The sequence below is a fragment of the Chlorocebus sabaeus genome, chromosome 8 (assembly GCF_047675955.1).
Source record: "Chlorocebus sabaeus isolate Y175 chromosome 8, mChlSab1.0.hap1, whole genome shotgun sequence".
NCBI classification, from domain to species: Eukaryota; Metazoa; Chordata; class Mammalia; order Primates; family Cercopithecidae; genus Chlorocebus; species Chlorocebus sabaeus.
In genome coordinates, this window is record NC_132911.1 from 566,529 (window position 1) to 592,794 (window position 26,266).

Below are 26,266 nucleotides of genomic sequence, written 5' to 3' on the forward strand. Positions count from 1 at the left end.
TCTTCCAAGAGAATTATCCTTTCCTTTCTGTTCTAAAGCCTTTTTAAATAAACTTCCACTCCTGCTCTGAAACTTAGTCTCTTTTTCCGCTGTATGCCCCTCAGTCGAATTCTTTCTTCTGAGGAAGCAAGGACTGAAGTTGCTTATGGACCCATGCAGATATGCTGCCAGTAACTCGAATCTCTTCTACTGGTAACAGTATCATTGTAAGGAAATGAGACCAGTTCACATCTCAGTGCTTGGAGAACTCACCAAAAATAAAAAATTGGAGGATGCTGTGAACTTATCTACCTTCCAAGGCAAGTCCCACAAGCAAGCAGCAAGACTCTCTTCCCCCAAGGTCTTAAACTCTTCTGATGCTCCTTCTCTGGGAAAACGCATCCTCTGATTGGCTTCCCCTTATATAGGAAAAAGCAATTGATAAACCTAATCAGCACTACATTCCAAGAGACATGCCCTGATTGCACAGATACTGAACCTCATCAAAACTTCATTCTGGAGACACACCAGGGTCAATTTGATTGGATTTTTGAGACAAGTACTAAAAACCCCACATCAACTTGGAAACCAAAGAGTTAAGGCTATTTTGAAGGAAAAATAGGAAGATTCATTCCTTTTTTCATTGATAAGTACTTTTTTTTTTTTTTTTTTGAGATGGAGTCTTGCTCTGTCGCCCAGGCTAGAGCGCAGTAGTAGTAGATCTCAGCTCTCTGCAAGCTCCGCCTCCCGGGTTCACGCCGTTCTCCTGCCTCAGCCTCCCGAGTAGTTGGGACTACAGGCGCCCGATACCACGTCCGGCTATTTTTTTTTTTTTTTTTCAGTAGAGACGGGGTTTCACACATGTTAGCCGGGTTGGTCTCGATCTCCTGACCTCGTGATCCGCCCACCTCGGCCTCCCAAAGTGCTGAAATTACAGGCGTGGGCCACCGCATGCAGCCTCGTAAGTACTTTTGAGTGTATTGTATGTACTAGAAAGCATTCCCAGTCATGGGGTACAGCAAGAAACCAGACAAACTAGAGTCTTATGGAGACTCTATATTCTAAAATTATTTGGAAGTAAACTGGACTTGAAAACAAATGGAAAGTGAATAGATATAAAAAGTTTCAATATTCATGATGATGTAAAAAATTAAAATACATTGCAGAAATGAAGTCAGGAAGTGTTAGGGGTCATATGGTACTTTTAAGGCCATTGGTATCCTCTGAAATTCAAGCAGGCTGAAGACATTTGCATAACTAAAAGGAAAGCAGATGCTAATAGAAGACAATGAAGAAAGAGCCTGAAAGGCATTTCACAGTCCTTGGCTGGTGGCAGCCCCTCCCTTCAAAGGTCTGGAGGCCTGTAAGGGAAGACTGGCTTTGTGGGCTGGGCCTAGGGCTGAACCAGCCAGGGCAAGGGCAGGACAGTGCTCACAGCATTCTACCTCCCAACCACTCCAGCTCCAGCCATGGCTAAAAAGGCCCCAGACACAGTTTGGGTCACTGCTTTGAGGGTGCAAGCCATAAGCCTTGGCAATTGCCATGGGATATTAAACCTGCAGTTGCACAAAGTACAGGTGTGTGCTGCTGATAAAGACATACCCGAGACTGGACAATTTTCAAAAGAAAGAGGTTTAATTAGACTTACAGTTCCACATGGCTGGGGGGAGGCAGAAGGCGAAAGGCAGGTCTTACAACACAGCAGGCAAGTGAGAGAATGAGAGCCAAGCAAAACTGGTTTCGCCTTATCAAACCATCAGAACTCGTAAGACTTATTCACTACCATGAGAACGATATGGGAGAAACTGCCCCCATGATTCAATTATTTCCCACTAGGTCTCCCCACAACATGTGGGAATTGTGGGAGTACAATTTGAGGTGAGATTTGGGGGGGGACACAGAGCCAAACCATATCAGAAACCTTCACCTGGATTTCAAAAGATGTATGGAAAAGCCTGTATGTCCAGTAGAAGCCTGCTGGGGTGGAGACCTCATGGCAAATGTCTACTACAGCAGTGCAGAGGGAGAATATGGGGTAGGAGCCCCCACAGAGTCCCCACTGGGGCACTGCCTAGTGGAGCTCTGAGAAGACGGCCACCATCCTCCAGACCCCAGAATGATAGATCCACTGACAGCTTGCACCCTGAGCCTGGAAAAGCTGCACGCACTCAACGCTAGCCCTTGACAGCAGCCATGGGGACTGACCCTTGTATCCAAAAGAAAATAAATTGTTCTACCATAAAGACGTGTGCACTCATATATTTATTATACCATTATTTGCAATAGCAAAGACATGAATATTTTCTCTATCATTGAATAGAGAAAATATAGTATATGTACACCATGGAATACTATGCAACCATTAAAAAAATTATGTCCTTTGCACCGACTTGGATGCAGCTAGAGGCCATTATTCTAAAATAATGCAGGAAGAAAAAACCAAATACCATATGTTCTTAGTTATAAGTAAGAACAAAGCACTGATTACACATGGATGTAAAGATGGGAACAACGGATACTGGGGACTACAAGAAGGGGAAGGGAAAGTGGGGACCAAGACCTGAAAAACATATACACCATGAAATACTATGTTTTCTACCTGGGTTACAAGATCATTCATACTCCAAGCCTCAGCATCACACAATGTGCCAATGTAAAACCCTGCACATACATTCACTGAATCTAAAATAAAAGTTGAAATTTCTTTTTAAACAGGTGAAGATCTGAATAGTCATTTCCAAGAAGAAAAGATACAAATGGCCAACAAATATATGACAAAATTCTTACCATCTCTAATTGTCAGGGGGATGCAAATAAAAACCACCATGAAATGTCACCTGACACCTCTTAGAATAGCTGTTATCAAAAAGATGAATAGCAAGTATTAGTGAGGATGTGGATAAAAGATAACCCTTGTATACTCGTGGTGGAAATACAAACTACTATGGTCATTTTGGATAATAGTATGAAGGTTTCTCAAAAATTTTTTAAATAAAACTACCTGCTGATGAGGCTGTTGAGATATAGGAACACTTTAACACTGTTGGTGGAATGTAAATTAGTTCAACCATTGTGGAAGACAGTATGGTGATTCCTCAAAGACCTAGAACCAGAAAGATCACTTGACCCAGCAAGCTCATTACTGTGTATATACCCAAAGGAATATAAATCATTCTGTTATAAAGATACATGCACACACATGTTCGTTGCAGCACTAGTCACAATAGCAAAGACATGGAATCAACCCAAATGTCCATCCATGATAGACTGGATAAAGAAAATGTGGTACATATACACCATGAAATACTATGCGGTCATAAAAAGGAATGAGATCATGTCCTTTGCAGGGACATAGATGGAGCTGGAAGCCATTATCCTCAGCAAACTAACCCGGGAACAGAAAATCAAACACTGCATGTTCCCACTTACAAGTGGAAGCAGAACAATGAGAACACATGGATACTGAGAGGGGAGCAACACACACTGGGGCCTGTTGGGAGGCAGGTGGAGGGAGAGTATCAGGATAAATGGGTAATACATACATGCATTGGAATATTGTTCAGTGTTACATAATAATGAAACCCTGTCTTTTGTGACAACATGGGTGGACTTCGAGAACATTACGTTATATGAAATAGGCCAGCCACAGAATGACAATAACTATATGATTTCACTTGCATTTGAAATCTAAAATAGACAAACTCACAAAAGCAGAGAGAAGAATGGTGGTTACCAGGGGCCGTGGTGCAGGGGAAATGGGTAGATATGGTTAGAGCACAAAGTTTCAGATATACCATATAAGTAAGTTCTGGAGGTCTCATTTACAGCATAGTGCTTAGAGCTAAGAATACTGTATTGCATACTGAAAATTTGCTAAAAGGGTGGATTTTGTGTTCTTACCAACATTTCTTACCAGTAATAATAATAATCATAATGGGGGGGACTTTGGGCGGTGAAGGATGTGTGTATAATCTTAAGGGTAGTGGTGTTCATGATGTATACTTATCCCCAGACTCACTGAGATGCATACCTTAAACATGTACAGCTTTTTAAATGTAATCATAGCTCAACAAACTGGGTTAAAAAAAAAAGAGGTGGTTGGTTAAAAAATTTAAAGGGAGGGGTAGATGTTCCCTTGTTTTTCTCTCTTGGCTATTTTCTTTCCTGCTGCCTGGAATTAAAAAATGATAGGTGGGCATTTAGCAGCCAAACTGGAGCCTCTTCTAAAGTACAGCAGAGCAGACAGCTGGAAGGGGCCTGTGTCCCTAATGAATTTGGCAAGCATCTGTACCAGCCATGATAGGTGTAACTATAGATATAAGTGAGAAAGAAATAAACTTCTGCCTTGTTTAAGCCACTTTGTTCAGACAGTAATTTCATATGCATATAGGGAATATATGCTCCTTATGAGTAGGAAAAATGTTTATGCCATATGGTTCATAATGGCTGTTCAGCAATGTAGGATGATGCTGATTATGATGACAATGGTGACAAACAGCATGAAATAATAAGGAATGAAAAAAGTGGTTTAATAGTTGTATATGGTTACTTTATTTAAAGATTCTGCTGCTAATATCATTCAATGTATTTGTATGCCGGTGGGAGTTGTATTAGATGTAGACTAAGAAAGTTTACATTATTTAATGAAAAATACTAGATCAATTTTAAAAAACAGTAAAAATATCATGAGATGGAACTAAGCATCTGTATACCAAAGCAACTCTTCCAGTTGATTTTATGCATAGTAATGATTGAGAATCCCCTGATCTAGATCCAACAGATCTCAACATTTATAGGTGTTATCAAGTAAGCACCTAAGGAAGACAATTTTCCTGACTATATCCGTACCTCCAGTTAGTAATAGATCTAGAGATCTAGAACCCAAATCCAGACCTCCTGCTTCCATGTGCAGTGGTCTTTCGCTGTTCTGTTTTGTTCCACTTGGTGAAGAGGATTTGAGAATAAATGGCCGCATGATTCAACTCCCTCCTCTGCTCTGAGGAATATAGCCTTGTCCTAGCAAGCAAGAAACTCATACAGTAGTGGAAGAGGCAAATATACATTCACTAATCTAACATACAAGGCAGTAAGCACTGTAACATCAACAAAGCACTTTGGGGTTTCAGACCAGGAGCAAGTGGGGTGATTAATTCTTAGCAGGGCTAGTAAAGTCTGGGAAGTGTTCACTAACAAAATGTCTGGTCATTAACGAAAGCAACTGGTTTCTCAACACAGTCTAACTTATTGTAACAATATAAATGGTTGTTTGTTCATAAACTTTCATCTTTTGCCAAAATGTTTGTAGCTTATGTTCCCATTTAACAAGGTTTTCTGGCCAAAACTGTGCCTCCACATCAGTCCTCCCATCAAAGCAGTTTTGCAAGCATAGAGCACCTCTATCTATGAATATCCCTAATGAGGTACAGAAAGGCTCTTCTTATCCAAACAGAGACATTCCACTGGTGCTAGAGAGCCACGGACGGAAGTTTTCTCTGCCTCCTGGAAATGAAGCCAAACTTTCTTCTTTCTTCAGCCATAAGGATTCCTGTCCTCCTCTTCACCATTTTCTTCTTTATGAGCCAAGTTCTACCAGGTAACAAAATAAACTTGGTAAGAATGGAGCACCTAACACCTTACAGGGATTCAGAGCAATCACCATCATCTATGACCAGATAGGGGATCTCATAGGAAATCTGGAAGACACACCAGTCTCTGGCTCCCTGGTTAGGCCCAGTTCTGTCCAACCCAACTATACAGGCCCCACACACCCAGTGCCCACCAGGTCCTGTCAGCCAGGAGGACCCGTGCTCATCCCCTGAAGTATCCGTGGGAGCCTGCATCCCACAGGGACCCACATCTCGGGGCCAACCTCCATGGGGGCCTCTTGGTTGTGGTGGCGGGGGGAGGGTAGTTGACCTCCAGCCCTCCCATCCTGGCCACTGTATTTGTGGGGATCATTCAGTCCTGGGAGCTTCCTGGGGACCCCAGAAGGAAGACAACAGGGTGGTCATGGCAGCCTCAGCCTCAGGCTCTGGGCCAGAAGTTGATAACGGCCAATTGAGAGCAACCACTGAATTCGATCCTCTTACAGATACACGAGAAGTTGGTGAAAAACTGAATGTCGACCATTCTATGGTCATCCAGCATTTGAAGCCAATTGGAAAGCTGAAACATCTTGATAAGTGGGTGCCTCATGAGCTGACCAAATATTTTTAAAATCATCCTTTTGTAGTGTCATCTTCTCTTATTCTATGAAACAACAATGAACCATTTCTTGATCAGATTGTGACATGCCACTAAAAGTGGATTTCATACAACAGCCAGCTCACTGGTTGGACTGAGAAGAAGCTCCAAACCACTTCCCAAAGTCAAACTTGTACCAAAAAAAGGTCATGGTCACTGTTTGGTGGTCAGCTGCCGGTCTTCTGATCCACTACACTTTTTGAATCCTGGTGAAATCATTACATTTGAGAAGTATGCCTAGTTAATCGATGAAATGCATGGAAAACTGCAGCACCTGGAGCTGGCACTGGTCAACATGAAGGGCCCAGTTCTCCACAACGCATGACCACATGTCATACAACCAGGACTTCAAAAGTTGAATAAACTGGGCTATGAAGTTTTGTCTCATCTGCCATATTCACCTGAACTCTCGCCAAACAACTACCACTTCTTTAAGCATCTTGACAACTTTTTGCAGGGAAAACACTTACACAACCAGCAGGATGCAGAAAATGCTTTCCAAGAGTTCATCGAACCCTGAAAGCACGGAATAAATAAGTTTATTTCTCATTGGCAAAAATGTGTTCAATGTAATGGTTTCTTTTTTTTTTTTTAAGACCTAGTCTCACTCTGTCGCCCAGGCCAGAGTGCAAAGGTGCAATCTTGGCTCACTCTACCTTCTGCCTCCTGGGTTCAAGAGATTCTCCTGCCTCAGCCTCTTGAGTAGCTGGGATTACAGGCACTTGACACCACACTGGCTACTTTTTGTATTTTTAGTAGAGACGTGATTTCACCACGTTGGTCAGGCTGGTCTCAAACTCCTGACCTCCTGATTCACCCGACTCAGTCTCCCAAAGTGCTGGGATTACAGGTGTAAGCCACTGTGCCCAGTCCATTGTAATGGGTTCTATTTTGATTAATAAAGATGTGTTGCAGCCTAGTTATAAAAATTTAAAATTCACGGTCCAAAACCACAATTACTTTGACAACAACCTAATAATAGAAAAATTAAAAGAGGCCTTTATATTAGAGAGCCCATGGATGATAACATAATAAAGAATATTACAATCTCCATAACCCACAAACTTGGTAAATTAGACCAACTGGATGAATTAAAAGACACAATCTATTAATACTAAAACATAGGAGAAATAGGTAATCTAAAAATATTGATATCTACTTTAAAAATGGAATCAATACCTAATAACCTTACAGAAAACCTATATATTCCAAAAACCTGACATTCTGTCATGTTATTCTAACTGGTGGGATTCGGGGATTTCCATTTTGATAAGAACATAGGTGAGTTGCACACACTTACTTTTAGTGCTCATTGGTCAGGAAACCTATGTCCACTATAGGATACCGCAGAGCAATGCGTTTTGGAGAATTTAGGCAAGATAATATTATTTACAGAGTTAAAGGAAGGCAACCTGTTTTCTGTACAGTAATTCCTCATAATATTACAGGGGATACCATATTTAAACTTTTGGGTATCCCCAGGTATAATTCTTATTTGAGCCACATGTGAATTTCAGACATGCAGGCTTCCCAACTTTGGTGGCTTTCAACAGATGTGGAAGTTAATTCACAACCTACTTTGTGGAGGCATAAAATTCAATGAGCACTCATTTAGCATTTTATTTTAAATATTATTTTTGTAAACTTTGCATTCCCAATTAGGTGAAATTTTAAACCTGTTTCAGTTCTTATCCACCCTTTTTTTTTTTTTTTTTTTTCCCTGAGACGGAGTCTTGCCCTCTCACCCAGACTGGAGTGCAGTGGCATGGTCTTGACTCACTTCAACCTCCACCTCCCAGGTTCAAGCAATTCTCCTGCCTCAGCCTCCCAAGTAGCTGGGATTACAGGTGCCCACCACCACGCCTGGCTAATTTTTGTATTTTTAGTAGAGATGTGGCTTCCCCATGTTGGTCAGGCTGGTCTTGAACCCCTGATCTTGTGATCTGCCCACCTCGGCCTCCCAAAGTGCTCAGATTACAGGCCCGAGCCACCGTGCCTGCCCTCTCCACTCTTTTTAGGCAGAGGAAAGTAAGGTTTGCTTTAAGTTAGGAGGGACTTCCGTGTACCCAACCCATTTGTGTAAATTTCTTCCTTCAGAGTTCTTCAAATCAGTATCACCATCGTTAAAGGCCTCCCACATGGTAATAATTGTGCTACAGGGTTTTAGGAACATGAAGTTTATGTTTGGCTGAGTTAACCTCCTTGCTGTGGCACAAGGGGGGCATAGGTGTTTTCACCAATTATGAAGCGGGTTCACTGTGTAATGGCTACCAACTTTTCTGAGTACAATGAGACCAAACACATCCATACATAAATTCCATAAAGTGAGTTTATTACTTACAAATAACAAACAAAAGACAACAGAAGCCTAGGATTCAATATGAACCGCTACCACAAGATCAGGAAGGCTACCCAGAGCAGATGGATGGAGTTTTGACTGTAAATGCTTCACTTGCACTACAACTGAGGGACCCCAGAAAGCAGCCCACCTTGGGTTTTCTCCCACGATGTGGTTTGCTGGACACAAACGTTAAAGGCCACTCTGTTTCAAGCAGGGACTCTAACAGAGCCTGGGGCTGTTCTGACCAATGTCACCTGATTATCAGGATATTGCTTTCCCAGCATATCATACAGTTATCTTGAGAACTACCAGTAAGAAAGGGAGGAAAATGGCCCTGCACCCTTAAAACTGAAGGATCAGGATATTTGTTGTGACAGAGGCACAGACAGTAGCGACAGAGTGTTCTTGTGAGCCATCTACTAGTTCTCTTGAACCATGAGGCACCATGGATGTACACCTCATCAGGAGGGTGTAGGGGACAGCGGCAAGGGGAGCAGCAGCACAAGAAACAAACAAGGCCACTACTTCTGCCTACATAATTACTATTGTCTTGGAGTGTACAGTAATTAATAATGTTCACATGGCTGCCCTAAACATACAGAGATGGTGACCAGAGTAGATGCAGGGACTACAGAGATACAGCCTGATTCTTGCTAATTAGGACTTAAGTGTCGGCTTATGTGCTGTGCTTCTGTGCATTAATAATCCGGGGCCTCAAAACTGCCTGTTAAGCACAGGCCAAATGTCATGCTGGGGTGCAATTAAACATTCATGTCTAGGAGATGAGAGCATTTTAGTGTGGGAGAAGATGACAACACCTGAAGACCACAAAACACTGTGCAGAACAAAGGGAAGGCCCATCGTCAGCTCATGGTTCTGATTCAGGTGACTGCTGATGTGTTACGAAACCATCAGCCAACAGCAGGTAGGTCAAGTTGAGCAGGTGTCCTGCATGAGGGCTGGTCCATTCCATTCGTGTTGCGTTGCCAATTGTTTCAATAGCGTCTCATGCACCCCACTGGTGAGGAAGAAATGAGCACCCTAAGTTTACTGGCACCGTTAAACACATAATATCTATTACTAAACAGATAAGCCAGACATCAGTTATTAATTACATATAGGAAGATGGCGTAAGCTCCCACAGGCCCAAACAGGGATTAACTTGGGAGCCGGGAGTGGTATCACTTTACAAAAGTGAGGATGTTCCCTTTTTTTTTCCTTTATTTTGAGACAGAATCTCGCTCTATCACCCTTGCTGGAGTGCAGTGGTGTGATCTCGGCTCACTGCAAGCTCCGTCTCCCATGTTCATGCCATTCTCCTGCCTCAGCCTCCCTAGAAGCTGGGACTACAGGTGCCCACCACCATGCGTGGCTGATTTTTTGTAGTTTTAGTAGAGACGGGGTTTCACCGTGTTAGCCAGGATGGTCTCAATCTCCTGACCTCGTGATCCGTCCGCCTCGACCTCCCTAAGTGCTGGGATTACAGGCGTGAGTCACTGTGCCCGGCTGAGGATGTTCCTTTGTTCCTACAGGAGTACGTGATTGGTTTGTCTGTTGGCTGGTAGGGAACTGAATCATGTGACACTGACTGGTAAGACTGTAATACTCTAAAATACAATATATAAACTATCATACCTTAATGGTGTAATACGATCTTCTACAATACCAAAGGCATCGATGAAAAGCTCAATGTTATCATATGTGACTGAGAGACTGAATGCTTCCTCCCTCAGATTGGTTACAACGTATCGTCCTATCACAGTCCTCTCTCCTTCCTTCAAAGTGAACGATCCAAATAACAGACAGAAATAATAAAGAATAAAGGGCAACAGATGCAAAGAACTCATGAGATGATACTCTATGATAAACTTTATGTACTTAGGAATTAATACCAACTCAGTATTAGCAAAAAACAAACATCTTTACATCAAGAGTAATTTTACCTTTAATAAAGAAAGGTGGAATGTGTATAATGAACAAGGTATAATCAAAGTTTACCAAATGAGGCTAGTAAGACTATCTCAAAAATTCACAATCATTATTCACTGGTCCATTAATCACAGGGCAATACATACAAATGAAACTTACCTGGACGGGCACGGTGACTCATGTCTGTAATCTCAGCACGTTGGGAGGCCGAGGCAGGCAAATCATGAGGTCGGGAGTTCAAGACCAGCCTAGCCAACATGGCGAAATCCTGTCTCTACTAAAAATACAAAGAATTAGCTGGATGTAGTGGCGGGCGCTTGTAGTCTCAAGTACTCAGGAGGCTGAGGCAGGAGAATCGCTTAAACCTAGGAGGTGGAGGTTGCAGTGAGCCGAGATCACACCACTGCACTCCAGCCTGGGCAACAGAGTGAGACTCTATCTCAAAAAAAGATAATAATGAAATAAAAAAATTGAACTTACCTACATATTAGAAAAACATCAAAATTCAACCATGAATCCAGGACATTATCAAATGAATAGACAAAAATTCTACCAACAAACTTCATCTCATTATCTATGAAACTCAAGTACTACTGCTTAAAGAGCATTTACACAACTCTCACCTCAAGGGTTCCCTGCAAAACAACGTGAAATGCATACTCAAGACTCTTTAAGAATGAGTCACTGATAAAAACAATATACTTGTAACTTGTGTAACATTTCATACACTTTTTTCAAACACTGCACGATAATTAATTTGCATCAGGCTTTCCAAATTAGAAAAGCTTCACTTATAGAGCTTCTTTCCCATGGGAGTTTTCACATGACTTTTCAAGTAAATGTGAAAACTGAAAATATTCTTGCAGTTTCTAAACTATTAGAGTCTTAATCCTGTGTACGTTCTTGTATTTACAAGGTCCAGCCAGCTACAGTGTGCATTTTCATAGGTCCTTGAGTGGGGATGAGAGAAATGAAACATTCCCACGTTCTGGACATTCATAGGGTTTTTCTCAGGACTGAGCTGATGTCTTCATATGGAACTAACACAACTGAAGGCCTTACCACAAATTTAGATTCAAAAGGCTTTTCTCCAGTCTGAGTCCTCCCAAATCTTCAAAAACAGGAAAATCGGAAGGTTTGGCCACATTCCTACATTCTGAAGGTTTCTCTGCAGTGTGAGCCTCTTCATGTTTATGCGGGAATGGGAAAGAGTAAATGTTTTACCACATTTCTTACATTCAAGGGGCTTTATTTATTTGTTTGTGTATTGATTTATTTATTTAGAAATGGAGTCTCACTCTGTCACCAGGCTGGAGTGCAGTGGCAGAATCTCGGGTCACTGAAACCTCCGCCTCCTGAGTACAAGTGATTCTCCTGCCTCAGCCTCCTGAGTAGCTGGGATTACAAGCATATGCTACCACACCCAGCTACTTTTTGTATTTTTAGTAGAGACGAGGTTTCACCATGTTGGCCAGGATGGTCTCGATCTCCTGACCTCGTGATCTGCATGCACAGGGCTTTTCCCCAACCCCCCATTGCTTTTTATGTCCTTGAAAAAGAACTAAGACCACTGAAATGTGCCACCATGCCCAGTTAATTATTTTTATTTATTTATTTGTTTTGAGACGGAGTCTCGCTGTGTCGCCCAGGCTGGCGTACAGTGGTGCGATCTCGGCTCACTGCAAGCTCTGCCCCCTGGGTTCACGTCCTTCTCCTACCTCAGCCTCCCGAGTAGCTGGCGTGAGCCACCGCGCCTGACATTATTTTATTTTTTGTAGAGACGGGGTTTCACCATGATGCCCAGGTTGTTTCACATTGTTTTAATCCAGGCTGGTTATAAACTCCTGGGCTTAAGCAATACACACTCCTTGGCCTCCCAAAGTGCTGGGATTATAGGCTGAGTCACTACACCCAACCTCTATATCATGACTTCTTTCATGGCGAGTAAACTGACTGGAACGAATGTAGGCTTTACCGCATCTCTTACATTCATAGAGTTTTTCTCCAGTATGAATTCTTTCATGGAGGTGAAGGGAACTGAGGCGACTGAAGGCTTGGTCACATTGTTTACATTCATAGGGTTTCTCTCCCGTATGAGTACTTCTATGGTTACAAAGGGAACTCAAATGACTAAAGGCTTTGCCACATTGTTTATATTCATAGGGTCTCTCTCCAGTATGAATGCCTCCATAGTAACCAAGGAAAGTGGAACAGATGAAGGCTTTATCACATTTGGTACATTTATAGGGTCTTTCTCCCGTGTGAGTCCTTTCATGCATCTTAAGGGAACAAGAAAATCTGAATGTTTTTCTACATTCCTTACATTCGTAGGGTTTCTCTCTAGTATGAGTTTGTTCATGTATTAGACAAGAACCGGAAACAGTGAACGCTTTACCTCATTGTTTACATTTATAGGGTTTTTCTCCTGTGTGAGTTCTCTGATGTCTTTCAATTGAATTGAGAAAATAAAAAGCTTTCCCATATATCGTACATGTATAACTGGATTTCCACTGTGCATTATCATGTGTCTTCTAACACCTGGAACAGAAACGAAGAGTTTCCCACACTGTTCACATTTATGTTGCTTCTCTCCATATGGTTTGTATCCTGAGTGAGCTAAGATGTGCCTGTTAAGGAGGGAATGACGTACAAAGACTTTTCCACAAATACTTCATTCACATTGTTTTAATCCAGGAGAAATGTTCTCATTCAGATCAAGCTTTGGAATTTGGCTGACAACTGTCCATACTGACTACCGTCTTTGCTTTCACACAGTCTCTGTATCATATGAATTCTGTAAAAAAAAAAAAAAAAAAAGACAAGCACATTATTATTGGTTGGTTTAATAACTTTCTACTTATTAATAGGTCTTTGACTTACACTGCTACCAATACCCAGGAAAATGCTTTTTTTTTTTTTTTTTTTTTTTTTTTTTTTTTTTTGCCATGACTGAATTATTTGAAAGTAAATGGGTTACTACTGAAAACACCGCTACCACCTGCATGGCTATGACCAAATTAGTAACATTCATGTGCACAATTTTGTAGTACTATTTTCAAGTAAACTGTTTTCCAAATACTGACTGCTACACTGAAGCACATTACATTTTGGGTGAAATTTTTCTAAAAAGAAATAAATTTCAAGTGACTCTTATTTGTTTTGATCGCTTGTTTTTAAGTTCATGACAAGCTAAGATTCCTTCAGAGGACTTTATTTCCTCTCCTCAGTGCAAATTATCTTATCTCTTTGCCAGATTTTTCAAAGTGATCTTCAATATTCTGGCCTTTCCATTTGTTTCCTAAAATACAGACCCACAAAATTATCATAAATTTTTACAAACTATAGAAACATTACTAGATTTCATGTTCATTGTACAGAGTGCCCATGCCTGATTTCTTCACCAAATCATTCCCTTGCCACATTCCAAATCACAAATAGCACTGATGATAGGGAAATACTTCTGTAATTAAGTGAAATGTGTTGTCATTCTCACCTACAGAAGCCAGGTTCCTGCAGGTTTCCTGCATCACTTCTCTGCAGAGAAACTTCTGAGAAGAATCTAGCAAAGCCCATTCCTCCTGGGTAAAGTTCACAGCCACATCCTCAAAAGCCACGGGGTCCTAGAACATCCCACACATGTGGATAGAAGGATGGGTGGAACTGACAGCACTGGGAATCTATACTCAATCCATAAGCTGTTTACATGATTCTAAAATTTCAAGCATTTATTCTGTGACTTGATTGTCACAACTCTTACTCTGTTCACACATACTCCCTCCCACACAGCAGTACGAATGCTAGAATTGAACTATTCAAAAAGGCAACAGCAAAGTAGAAACTCCCATCTTATTAGAGAAACCAGGGCGTAAGATATGTTGCTAGGAGTTACCATTTAACTTCACTTTGTACATTTCTAGTATCTGTCATAATAAAGTCCTACCTGATGTGCATAAGAGAGTTAATATTATAAGTCTTGAGACTACTTATTCTTAAAAATGCCTGCTCGCAAAGTTCCATCTTTGTTTGTATTAGTAACTTACATTTTGAAAGGGATTCCACCAACCCAAGTAATAAGAATGACTCACTGCATCTAAATGGCTTATATTTGCCAAAACTTTTTCTGCTGAAGGTCTATTATTTTGTGTCACTGCAGTGGTGCTTAGGGAACCAGACACCAAAACACAGTCTGAACACTAAGTGTTCAATGAATTTCCCTGGTAGACAATATTTTACACATGCTGTCACTTGTTAACTGAGGAGTTGAGCCCATGTGATGTGATTACACCAAGACAGAGTAGGCTCATTAGATTTAACTGAGTAGTAAATAAAACCAATAATTGATATTTGGTAATACTAATGTCACAATTTTAAAAATTTCTTTTGCACAATATCAAGGTAGAAAGGAATAAGAGGAAATGCGACACATGTTTTTTAAAATGACATTTATATCACCACTTCCAGATGTTATTCCTATGAAATCACAGAAATTCCCAACTCAGGTTGTTTTTGGGCAAGAAAAACTACTTTTTCTTACGTAGTAAAAATGACAAATGTCTAATGATTTTTAGTCATCTCAAAAAAGAGTGATGGCTTGTCTAACATACTTCTAAGATTTTCAAACGAAAATATTCAGGACAGCACAGTATTAGCAGAGAGATGAGTAAGCAGATCAAAGGGAAAAAAAAGTGTTAATGACCCAGCATTTATATGGAAAGTTGATGAATGATAGAGTAGGCACTGTAGAATAGAAAAAGAAATCACATGCATTTTAAAATATGAGACAAACCAGGCTGGCATCTACTTGGGAAAATGCATTGTATTCTTCTCTATTCCATGAACCATAATCAACTTATTATATATTCAAATGTGAAAGATAAAACCAGAACACTTTCAGAAGTCACAGGAAGATTTTTTCTTTTTCCGAAGGATTAGGCAGAATTTCTTTTATGTAAGAAAACAGTAACAAAGGAACAGACAAACTCAAACATATTAAAATTTAGGGAATAAAAAGAAAATAGAGTGGGCAGGGCATGGTGGCTCACGCCTGTCATCCCAGCAGCTTGGGAGGTTGAGGAGGGCGATCACCTGTGGTCAGGAGTTTGAGACCAGCCAGACCAACATATCAAAACCCTGTCGTTTTGTTGTTTGTTTGTTTGTTTGTTTTGAGATGGAGTCTCACATTGTCGCTTGGGCTGGGGTGCAGTGGCAACATCTTGGCTCACTGCAACCTCCACCTCCTGGGTTCAAGCAATTCTCTTGCCTCAGCCTCCCGAGTAGCTGGGATTACAGGTGCCTGCCACCAGGCTCAGCTAATTTTTTTGTATTTTTAATAGAGACAGGTTTTCATCATGTTGGTCAGGCTGCTGTGGAACTCCTGACCTCATGATCCGCCCACCTTGGCCTCCCAAAGTGCTGGGATTACAGGCCTGAGCCACTGTGCCAGGCCTAATACCCCATGTTTACTAAAAACACAAAAATTAGCTGGGTGTGGTGGTGGCTGCCTATAATCCCAGTTACTCAGGAGGCTGACACAGGAGAATCACTTGAACCCGGGAGGCGGAGGTTGCAGTAAGCAGAGATGGCGCCACTGCACTCTAGTCGGGCTACAGAGCAAGACAGTGTCTCAAAAAAAAAAAAAAAAAAAAAACCCTCAGGTATCCAGATAAGAGGATACAGATGTGTCCACTGTCATAAATTCTTCACCATGCTACAAGAGGGAAACTGACATTTTGGTGAATCTTTGTAAATCACCAATTTATCTATCACACTTTTATTTCAGCGGTAGCATTGACAAAGCTAAGTCCTACAATTCCATTTGAAATTACCTTTGAAAAGAACAGACCTTTAATACTACACTCACTCTGGGCAATAAATAAATACGAATTTTTAGCAAATAAAATACATCATTTTACTTTGCCCCTTTGGAAATAGTATGTTTATCTTTCAAGCTGTACAGATAAAATGTATCTTACAGTCAATGAAAAACTGAAACTCAAATAAGTGGAGAAGCCTTTTCAAGGTAACAAATTCAGGGAGAGGCAGTGCAGACTCCAACACCTTTCTAAGTGTCACGGCAGGCCATTCTATCCCTTGGGACACCCATCCTGTTCAGTAAAGTACTCAGTGACCACCTAGGAGGCACTGGCACTGCTCTTTGTCCTCCTGTGCGCCTTCAGTGCATTTTAATGTTCAGGTTGTTGCACATCCTCTCTGGGGTGGGTTTTCCTTGTCCTTTGGGACAGTTTTTCTCTCTTCACAAGTCTGAGACAATCTAGAGAGCAGAAATCATTTCTGCCTTTTCCTCTCAATGTCACCATCCCATTGGCAGACCGTCAATGTGTCTCCGAGGAATAAAAACTCCAGCTGGAGGAACAGTTTTAATGACCTAGCTTTAATCACATTACGTTGTATTGTCCATTCATTTTAATGTCCTAAAAGTTTAATAACCCCAAGGGGTCACCATTTTAGATGAAACTATACCAGGAGATTCCTCTAAGGCCAAGAGCATCCAGCTACTCCCCTGAGAGACTCTACCCCCTACCTCAGGCTGTCCTTGGCGATGAGATGACCCCGGGGCTGATACTCACTAGACCCTCCAAAAGACATGGCCACTGTGGGTATCCTGGCTCATCCCCAGACAGTTCTAAAATACCAGGACTAGGAAAAGACAGGAGGGTGGCTGAGAACTCGACACCCTGTAAAGTTTTCACGTGGGGACCTCAACCTAAAGACATTTTGGTAATATGTACACTTAGGAAAGATGAAAAGAAGAGAGGCACAAAGATTTTTTTTTAACAGTAGAGTGTCAGATGACTTATTCTCCGCTTTCCTCTCATGTAAAGTGCTTGGAAACAGAAAAATATTTTGACCAGCACTGTATTCCCAGCACCTTTACGAGGCCGAGGCGGGAGACAAATTAAAGTCAGGAGTTCGAAACCCACCTAGCCATCATGGCAAAACCCTGTCTCTACTAAAAATACAAAAATCAGTTGGATGTGGTGCTGGGAGCCTGTAAGCCCAGCTACTTGGGAAGCTGAGGCAGGAGAATCGCTTGAACCCAGGAGTCAGAGGTTGCAGTGATCTGAGACTGCATCATTGCACTCCAGCCTGACTACAGGGCGAGACTCCGTCTCAAAAAAAAAAAAAATATATATATATATATATATAAAATATACATTTAAAATTATTACATGTAGATAGTATTTGAAGTCATGGGACTGACTGTAGGTAGAAACAAGAGAAGGCAAGGAAAGTTTTTATATTTATATTTATATATAAGTATATAAAATTAATATACATAATTATAATATATAAATATAACATATAGGCTGGGCACAGTGGCTTACACCTGTAATCCCAGCAATTTGGGAGGCCGAGGTGGGCAGATCACTTGAGGTCAGGAGTTCGAGACTAGCCTGACCAACATGGAGAAACCCTATCTCTACTAAAGATACAAAAATTAGCCAGGCATGGTGGTGCGTGCCTGTAATCGCAGCTACTCAGGAGACTGAGGCAGGAAAATCACTTGAACCCGGAAGGTGGAGAGTGTGGTGAGCCCAGATTGCATCATTGCACTCCAGCCTGGGTGACAAGGGTTAAACTCCGTCTCAAAATAAATAAATAAAACAAGAAATATATATTTACGTCTAAATATATAATTGTAATACATAAATGTATATATAAATATACATTTATTATAAATTTATTGATATATGAAATATGCTTATTTCTGAGATAGGGTCTGGCTCTGTCACCCAGGCTGGAGTGCATTGACACTATCATAGCTCATTGGAGCCTTGAACAGATGGCTCAAGCGATCCTCCCACCTCAGCCTCCTGAGTGGCTAGGATTGGATGCACACACCACCATGCCTAGCTAATTTTAAAATTTTTTGTGGAGACAGGGTCTTCCTTTTTTGCCTAAGCTGGTCTTGAACTCCTGGGCTCAAGTGATCTTCCTGCCTCAGGCTTCCAATGTGTTAGACGTGGGCCATGCATTTTTTAATTTGCTGGTCTAATGCATTTTTTAATTTGCTGGTCTAATGCATTTTTTAATTTGCGAGTTTATATTATTTAATATTTTGAAGTACTGAATGTGTTGAACAACCAACTTGCAGAATTCCCGAACAAGGATGGTCAGATCTCATGTCCTGGTTCAAATCGCCCCAGCACACCATGGCTAGAAACCTTTCAGCCAACTTCCACTTATGTGTCCCAGGGCAGGACAATGTCACTTGGCCAATCCCCACTAAGAGGGACTCTAGAAAGGCAAGAAACTATTCTGTTCTCTATAATGGAACCTCACCAGGGAGAAGGCAGTTGGGAGGGCCAGCTGGGCCCTCCAACCAGAAGCTTCCACCATCGACCCACTGCCCTAGAACTACACCGTGCTGGGCATTTGGGGCACTGTTATGAGCAAGAGTTTCCGTTTTTCTTCTCATGGGACCTTCATGCTAGTGGCAAGAGACAATTTTTTTTTTTTTTTTTTTGAGACGGAGTTTTGTTCTTGTCACTCTGGCTGGAGTGCAATGGTGTCACCTCGGCTCGCTGTAACCTCTGCCTTCTGGATCCAAGCAATTCTCCTGCCTCAGCCTTCCGAGTAGCTGGGATTACAGGATTGCACCACCACATCTAGCTAATTTTTGTATTTTTAGTAGAGATGGGGTTTCACCATGTTGGCCAGGCTGGTCTGGAACTCCTGAGCCACTGCACCCAGTCAAGAGGGAGATTTTCAATCAATAACTATAATTGTGATGAATGCCAGAAAGAAGAATGTGTGTGATGGGGAAGGGACCTAAGTTATTGTCTCATATTTTAACACTTTCACAGGCAATAACTAACAACTGAGAAGCTTAAAACAACACACACCTTTAAGCCAATTTTGGCAAGCTAGGAGTTGAGCACATTTTAGCGGATCCTGTGTTTGGGATCTAACGCTAAGCAGCTGGGCTGCATTATCATCTGAGGCTCCACCAGGGCAGAATCCATTTCCAGGTCCGCTGAGGTTGCTGGCAGAATTCATTTCCTCGGACCCGCTTGGCAAGGGCCCAGCTTTTTGCTTCCTTGCCTACGGGGCCCCTCCAAAGGTCTTTTCTCAGCATATCATCTCCCTCCGGCAGCGCCTGCAGGCGGAACATTTCTCTCAAGTGTGTGAAGGTGATGCACTGTGACAGTGACATCCCATTGCTTTTGCCAGGCTCTATGGGTTAGAAGCCAGTCACCGGTTTGCTCGTACCCAAGGTCAGGAAGACTATGCAAGGGCATAGGTTATTGGGAAGTCAGTCACTTTAGGGTGTGGCTGCCACCACTGAACTTGGTGAGAATTTAAGGGTTGGTAGGAGCTGGCCAGGTACAGGGGTGAGGGTGTGTCAGGCAGGGGTGAGGGCATGGAGGGGGATGCAGAGGCCTGCACCCTGGAATGTCCTTTCACTCCCTGAGGTTTTGTTCTCCTGATCCCTGAGTACATCCCAGAGCACAGTGGGGCCCTAGCAGGGGAGAGATAGGGAAGCATGTTGTTCATCTGGAGACCTTGTTAGGCAAATCAGATTAGGGGCCAGGCTTTCAGTGGTGGGTGTGAGCGTGGGAGTGATGAGTGTTCAGGTGTCTGTGAGAAGAGCGATGGGGATGAGGTCAGCCTCAGCCACCATGAAGACCTGAACTGTGCATCCACCCATCCCAGCAGCATCCCTGAGTGAGTGCCTTCAGGGTCCAGGTCCTGTTTTACACAGGTCCCAGTACCTGGGACCACAAGTACGCACCACCACGATCGGCTAAGTTTTTGTATTTTTAGCACAGATGGGGTTTCATCTTGTTGGCCAGGCTGGTTTCGAACTCCTGGCCTCAAGTGATCCACCTGCCTCGGCCCCACAAAGTACTGGGATTACAGGCGCGAGCCACCGCGCCCGGCCCTACTTCACTCCTAAAGCCCACCATAGGTGCTTCCAAATGTTTGCTGAATCACAAAGTGAATGAGTGAATGGGACTACGTGACTTCGAGCAGCAGGCAATCCTATTCCTTGGACCTCAGTTTCACTTTTTGTAAAGCAAGCCTGTCTCTCGCTCTCTGTCCTAAAAGCCTGAGTTCTGGGCTTGAGATGAGCGCGTCCTGTAGAGCAGACTGCAGGTGGACGTAGAGCTGGGTCTTCTAGGAGGCCGGGATCCGGCCAGCTCTTGGGTCGGGTCCTCCCGCGGAACCCTGTACGCCCAATCCCAGCACCGCCCCGCCCAGCCTCCATTTGTTCCCCTAGGTCCCGCCCTCTCCGCGCGGCTCGCTCCCCATTGGCCGGGGGGCGGGCCCTGGGCGCCCGACTCCGCTGGGGGCGAGGCGGCGGGCGGCAGGCGGGGCCCTGTGCACCTGCATGGTGTGTGTTCCGGCCGCAGCCCCGCGACAGCTGCAGCTCCTTGATCCCAGCCGGATCCTGAGCGTGGAACACGGGCTGAAGCGGCGGCAGCGGCCCCGCCCCGGGGCTCCGTGGTTGAGGCTGCCTCGGCTCTGTCGGCTGCTCAGATGCGCTCCAGTAGGCCCAGGCGCCGCGGCGAGGAGCCAGCGCTCCGAGGCGGCGGCCTGAGGTGAGAACGGGCAACGAGGTCTCCGGACCGGGCGGGGGTCTCTGCCCCGGGCGTGGCGGCTCCGAGCTGGGTTCCGCAGGGTCCGAGGTCGGGATCCGGGGTCCTTGCGCCTGGGCTTTGTCTCGGCCTCGGGTGGCACCGGGGGCTTCGCGCCTGCTACGATATCGCGTGGGCCCGCGCGGGGGTCCCGGTCGCCCTGCCGGTAGGGGCCGGTCCCCTCTGCTCCCCGGCTCCCCGCGTCTGCCGCGGAGGGGACTGCATGGACCCGGGCGCTGGCTTCTGAGCCGAGATGGCGTCACTGCACTCCGGCGTGGGCGACCCAGTGAAACTCCGTCTCGAAAAAAAAAACCTGGTCAAGTGTTTTACCCAGCCTAGGTACGTGTGGTAGAGCCGAATGAAAGCTTAGAAAAAGACGACTTGAGAACTAGCCCAGCAGAGGAATCAGGCGGGATGTGTTGTTACTAAGTGAAATTTGCACCTGTTTTCTCCCAGGCCTCGTTGAGTTGTGTACAACAGAGAGCTCAGGTGTTGGGGGCAGTTGACCGGTTGAAGAATGCATTGCTATTATGGGAGAAACATTGGCCTTTGAAAAAGCAGAACTGGATCCACGTTCTTGCCTGGTAACTGTAACTATCATCTAGTTTGTAAAGGGGAACGCAGTTCACTGAAAAATTCTTATGACAGTGGGGAAAGGATTGGGGTGTCTGCATTGGTTTGTGTAATATAGGTCATATGAAAGAGCATTTAGGCTGGAGGGAGGCTTTTCATCTCTATAACTTTACTTTCACAGGACAATTCCATCATGATTTGAAGATTTTTGAGTGAAAACTACATTGTTCTGCTATGTGTTTCGGGGCAAATTTATACATACAATTTGCTTAAATATTTCAGATGATACAAGAATATATGTGTGGGGTAAAAAGCTGAAATTTGCATTTCCCCTTCTCTAGAAGTAACCATTGTGAATAGTTAAGTCTGTTTTCCAGCTATTTTGTATACTATAAATACACTGTGAACATTTGAGTGTATGTATACATGTATGTTACACACAGTTTTAGAGATGGAATATTGCTGTGTTGCCCATGCTAGTCTCAAACTCCTGGGCTCAAGTGACCCTCTCGCCTCAGCCTCCCAAAGTTTTGGAATAACAGGCGTGAGCCACCGCGCCTGGCCTGCATGAGTATATTTAGTAATTGCTAAGTTACTCTGTTCAGTACGTGTCTATTGAAGTCCCCCATGTGCCAAGCATTATTCTGAATACCCTATACGCACCAATTGACTTAACTTTTAGAGCAACTCTCTTATTGTGGTCCTTTTACAGTGAGGAAACTGAACCACAGCGAGCCTGGGGACGTCGTCTAACATCAAACAGCCAGTGCTGTTGGAATTGAGGTTTGAAGCCAGACAGCTGGCTTCAGATCTCTTAGCTGTTATCATAGATGGCACACCCAAACCTTAGGGCCCTCCCAAGCCTTGCCTGAGCTCTGCGAGAGCCGTGTATGTGAGGTTTCTTTCCTCTTTCAGAACACAAGTCTTGGAATTGTCCCAGACCCTGGTAGGACCTCTTGAGGACCAAAAACAGGGATTCTTCAAGCCTGCCCCAAGGGCCAGATCTCTGATTTAGCTACTTGGAAGGTAGATGTAGAAGAAAGTAATTTTACCAGAACAAAAAGTCAGGATGGCTGGGCTGACTCGGCCAGACGCAGTGGCTCATGCCTGTAATCCCAGCACTTTGGGAGGCCGAGACAGGTGGATCACCTGAGGTAGGGAGTTCGAGAGCAGCCTGGCCAACAAGTTGAAACTACGTCTCTACTGAAAATATGAAAATTAGCTGGGCGTTTTGGCGGGTGCCTGTAATCCCAGGTACTTGGGAGGCTGAGGCAAGAGAATTGCTTGAACCCAGGATGCAGAGGTGGCAGTGAGCTAAGATTATGCCACTGCACTACAGCTTGTGTGACAGAGCGAGACTTCGTCTCAAAAAAACAGAAGGAAAGGGAAGGGGAATGCCTGGGCTGACTCATAGGGAAGAGGCCCTACAGCAGCCGTAGGACCTTGGCCACTTGGGTGGAAAAGAAGGAAGGAAGAGCTTCACCCATGGCGGTGACCTGGACTGCAGAAACCACACTAAACAGTCCACATCCTGGAACCTAGCCACCCCATTTGCTTCTCTTCTCCTTGGGTAGAGGGTTTGGGCACTTTCTACCCTGGAGACTGAGCAGCGCAGCTTCTAACCAGGGTAGGCATTTTTCTGTCCCTGGGAATACAGACAGCGTTCTCATAAGCAGCCCAAATCCTCCTGAACAGCTTTTTGTAGGGTGGGGCAGGGCGGGGCAGAGGGTCATTTTGACTCATAGGTGCCTTTTCCACTTTCACTGTTGATGACTGTGTTACAGATGAAAGTTTTGTTTTTGATACTGAAGAGGGCTTAAGAGAGTGAGCTATTATGGCACATCTAAGTCTACTAAAATAGAACCACAGGGTAGTGTAGGAAAATCTCTTCTAAATTATGGATCACATATGGTGAACGTTAGAAGCCATGTGTACCTAAGTTGAAAAATCAAACCATGTCTTGTATTTGGGTGACCCCGGTAAGTCTGGATGCCACTGCGCCTTGTGTGAACACAGGATGCTGAGGTGTAGGGATCAACAGGCTTTTTCTGGACATCTTGCGCTTCTCCCTTGGGGTAAAGTGGGGCGGCAGTAGCAGCGCACAGCTGTAGGGCCCCTAATATTTGCCAGCTGGTTTACATGTGGGATTCCATTTAATGCAATCTTGGAGGTAAAATTATGTTATTGAAGATGAAGATAGAGGCTTAGAGAAGTTAAGAAAATTGTTCAAGGTCACATCATTTGTTTTGTTTCGTTTTGTTTTTGAGACAGTTTTGCTCTTCTTGCCCAGGCTGGAGTGCAATGGTGTGATCTCGGCTCACCACAACCTCTGCTTCCCAGGTTCAAGTGATTCTCCTGCCTCAGCCTCCCGAGTAGCTGGGATGACAGGCATGCGCCACCACGCCGGGCTGATTTTGTATTTTGAGTAGGGATGGGGTTTTTCCGTGTTGGTTACGCTGGCCTTGAACTCCCAACTTTGGGTGATCCACCCAACTCAGCCTCCCCAAGTGCTGGGATTACAGATGCGAGCCACCAGCATGGCCAAGGCCATGTAATTTCTTAAGTTGAAAGATGAAGTACTGGATGAACTCAGAAGTTTGACTTCAAGGCCCTTGATCTTTCCATAACACGTGGTTCCTTCCCTGGTTGGTCGGAGTGACTGAAGAACTCAAGGAAGCTGTGTTTTGTGGAAAGAGGACCTGAGGGGTGTATGGTCTTTCCAGGCTTGGAATCTGCCATGCTGGGCTTCTGAATTGTGTAGCTTGACCATATAGAGAAGCCCCTCATTTAAGACTTATTCTTTGAGGAAAATGAAGGAAGGCCACCCACATGAGACAGGCAGAGACGACTTTCTCAGAGCTGCTGTGGCAAGAGAGTCGGCACCGTCACTTGCGTGTGGCAGGGACTGACATGCAAGTGAGTGGCGGATGAGGAGTGGGGAAGCTTCAGGATGGAAAGAACGGCTCCCAGTGGAGGCTGTTGTGGGGGCTGGAGGCGGCTGTGCAGAAGTGGGGTGTCCTATGTGATTGGTTAGGGGCTTATTTGGCTTTCTCTGAATGATCCTAACTGGAAACATGGGCCAAAATTAGGGTGGCTGTCAGTTTTGAGTCAAGTCCTGGTCACCTGGGACAGAGTTGTGGTTTAGTCTCTGGGTTGTGGAGAGAGAGCAGTCTGGCTTCCTGTCTGATGTGCTAGCCTGGCTGGCCTCCTGGCTGTTGACTGTAGATAGGGGATTGGTTTCCTGGGTGGGCAGCTACAGGTTGTGATCTGAGTTCTGTCTTTCTACATATGATTAGGCAAGACCTGTTTGTATATTCAGTCCCTCATTTTTCTTGTCAGTAAAAATATCAAGTGACAAATTGGATACATTGGGAAGATTTTAGATGTCTGTGTCCCCTGGAGGAAGTTTTCACATTCACATTGAATCAGAATGAATATAAACAATGGGGCCCTTTATCTTGAAGATTTAAAAGAGGAAATCTTCAACAATACTACCTCGGCGCCATTGCCTCTCTGTCCATCGTTAGGGAATGTGTTTTTATGCACCGCCGGCTCATCGTCCACCAGTTTGTGGTTGATCCAGTTCTCTATACGTCTTACCTTGTGTGTATCTCATTGTTTGCTAGTGTTAGCTTTCCCCTTCGTCAGTGTAGTTTATTTGTGTAGCCTCTGTTGGTAGGAAGTTATTTGTGGAATTTGTGAATGGAAGGGACCTTGGAGGTCTGCTAAGTCAACCAAGTGATTTTAGAGATAAACGGAAATACAGGGAAATTTTCCAGTTAAAATACAGAAAAATACAGGGAAATACAGGCAAAACCAGGAATAGAAAGCAGTGTTCTTTGTGCCACAATGTCACTGGAAGACAGCTCAATGTGGGCCTAAAATGCAGAGTAACTAACTTTCATTTATCTCTGCTTCTGACTCTTGCTTTCAGACATTTTAAATTGACCTAAATGTGTTAGCAGAAATATGAAAAGTCCTGACTTGTTTACATATAAGGTACTTTGTCGCCTACTCATTTGGTTGTTTTTTTTCAACAGGATTGAAAAGACATTGTTATAAACTGAATGTTTATGTCTCCCCCAGATTCTTGTACTGGAGCTCTAACTGCCTGTGTGATAGTATTAGGGGGTAGGACCTTTGGGAGGTGATTAGGGTTAGATGAGGTCATGAGCGTGGGCCCTGGTCTGACAGGATTGGTGCCCTTAGAAGAAGAGAAACCAGGCCGGGTGTGGTGGCTCACACCTGTAATCTCAGCACTTTGGGAGTCCGAGGTGGGCAGATCACGAGGTCAGGAGATTGAGACCATCCTGAAATCCTGTTTCTACTAAAAATACAAAAATTAGTTGGGTGTGGTGGCACGTGCCTGTAATCCCAGCTACACGGGAGGCTGAGGCAGGAGAGTTGCTCGAACCAGGGAGTCGGAGGTTGCAGTGAGCTGAGATTGTGCCACTGCACTCCAGCCTGGTGACAGAGTGAGACACTTTCTCAAAAATAAAAAGAGAAAGCAGAGAGCTCTCACTGCCCTGGTGTGAGGAAACAAGAAGAAAGATGGCTGTCTGCAAGCCAGGAAGAGGTCCCTGTCCTGGAACTGAGT

The 26,266-nt window shown here is 43.9% G+C and overlaps 1 protein-coding gene and 1 long non-coding RNA gene across 9 annotated transcripts in view; one reads left to right on the forward strand and one right to left on the reverse strand.

Moving 5' to 3' along the window:
- Positions 1-7,591: 7,591 nt before the first annotated feature.
- Positions 7,592-14,800, reverse strand: LOC140712166 (uncharacterized). Its single transcript, XR_012093629.1, has 3 exons — positions 13,986-14,800; positions 10,652-13,286; positions 7,592-9,581 (listed from the first exon to the last, which is right to left on the reverse strand). It is a non-coding gene; the product is annotated as an uncharacterized lncRNA (long non-coding RNA).
- A 5,873-nt stretch (positions 14,801-20,673) lies between these two features.
- The window catches only part of LOC103215370 (SH3 domain and tetratricopeptide repeat-containing protein 1-like), a 44,711-nt gene continuing 39,118 nt past the window's right edge, over positions 20,674-26,266 (forward strand). For 3 of the 8 annotated variants that reach the window (XM_073017869.1, XM_073017873.1, XM_073017875.1), the window contains exon 1: positions 21,067-21,680. The gene's annotated coding sequence lies outside the window, so the exon portion shown is untranslated. The other 5 variants (XM_073017870.1, XM_073017871.1, XM_073017876.1 and 2 more) reach the window with 5 other exon arrangements.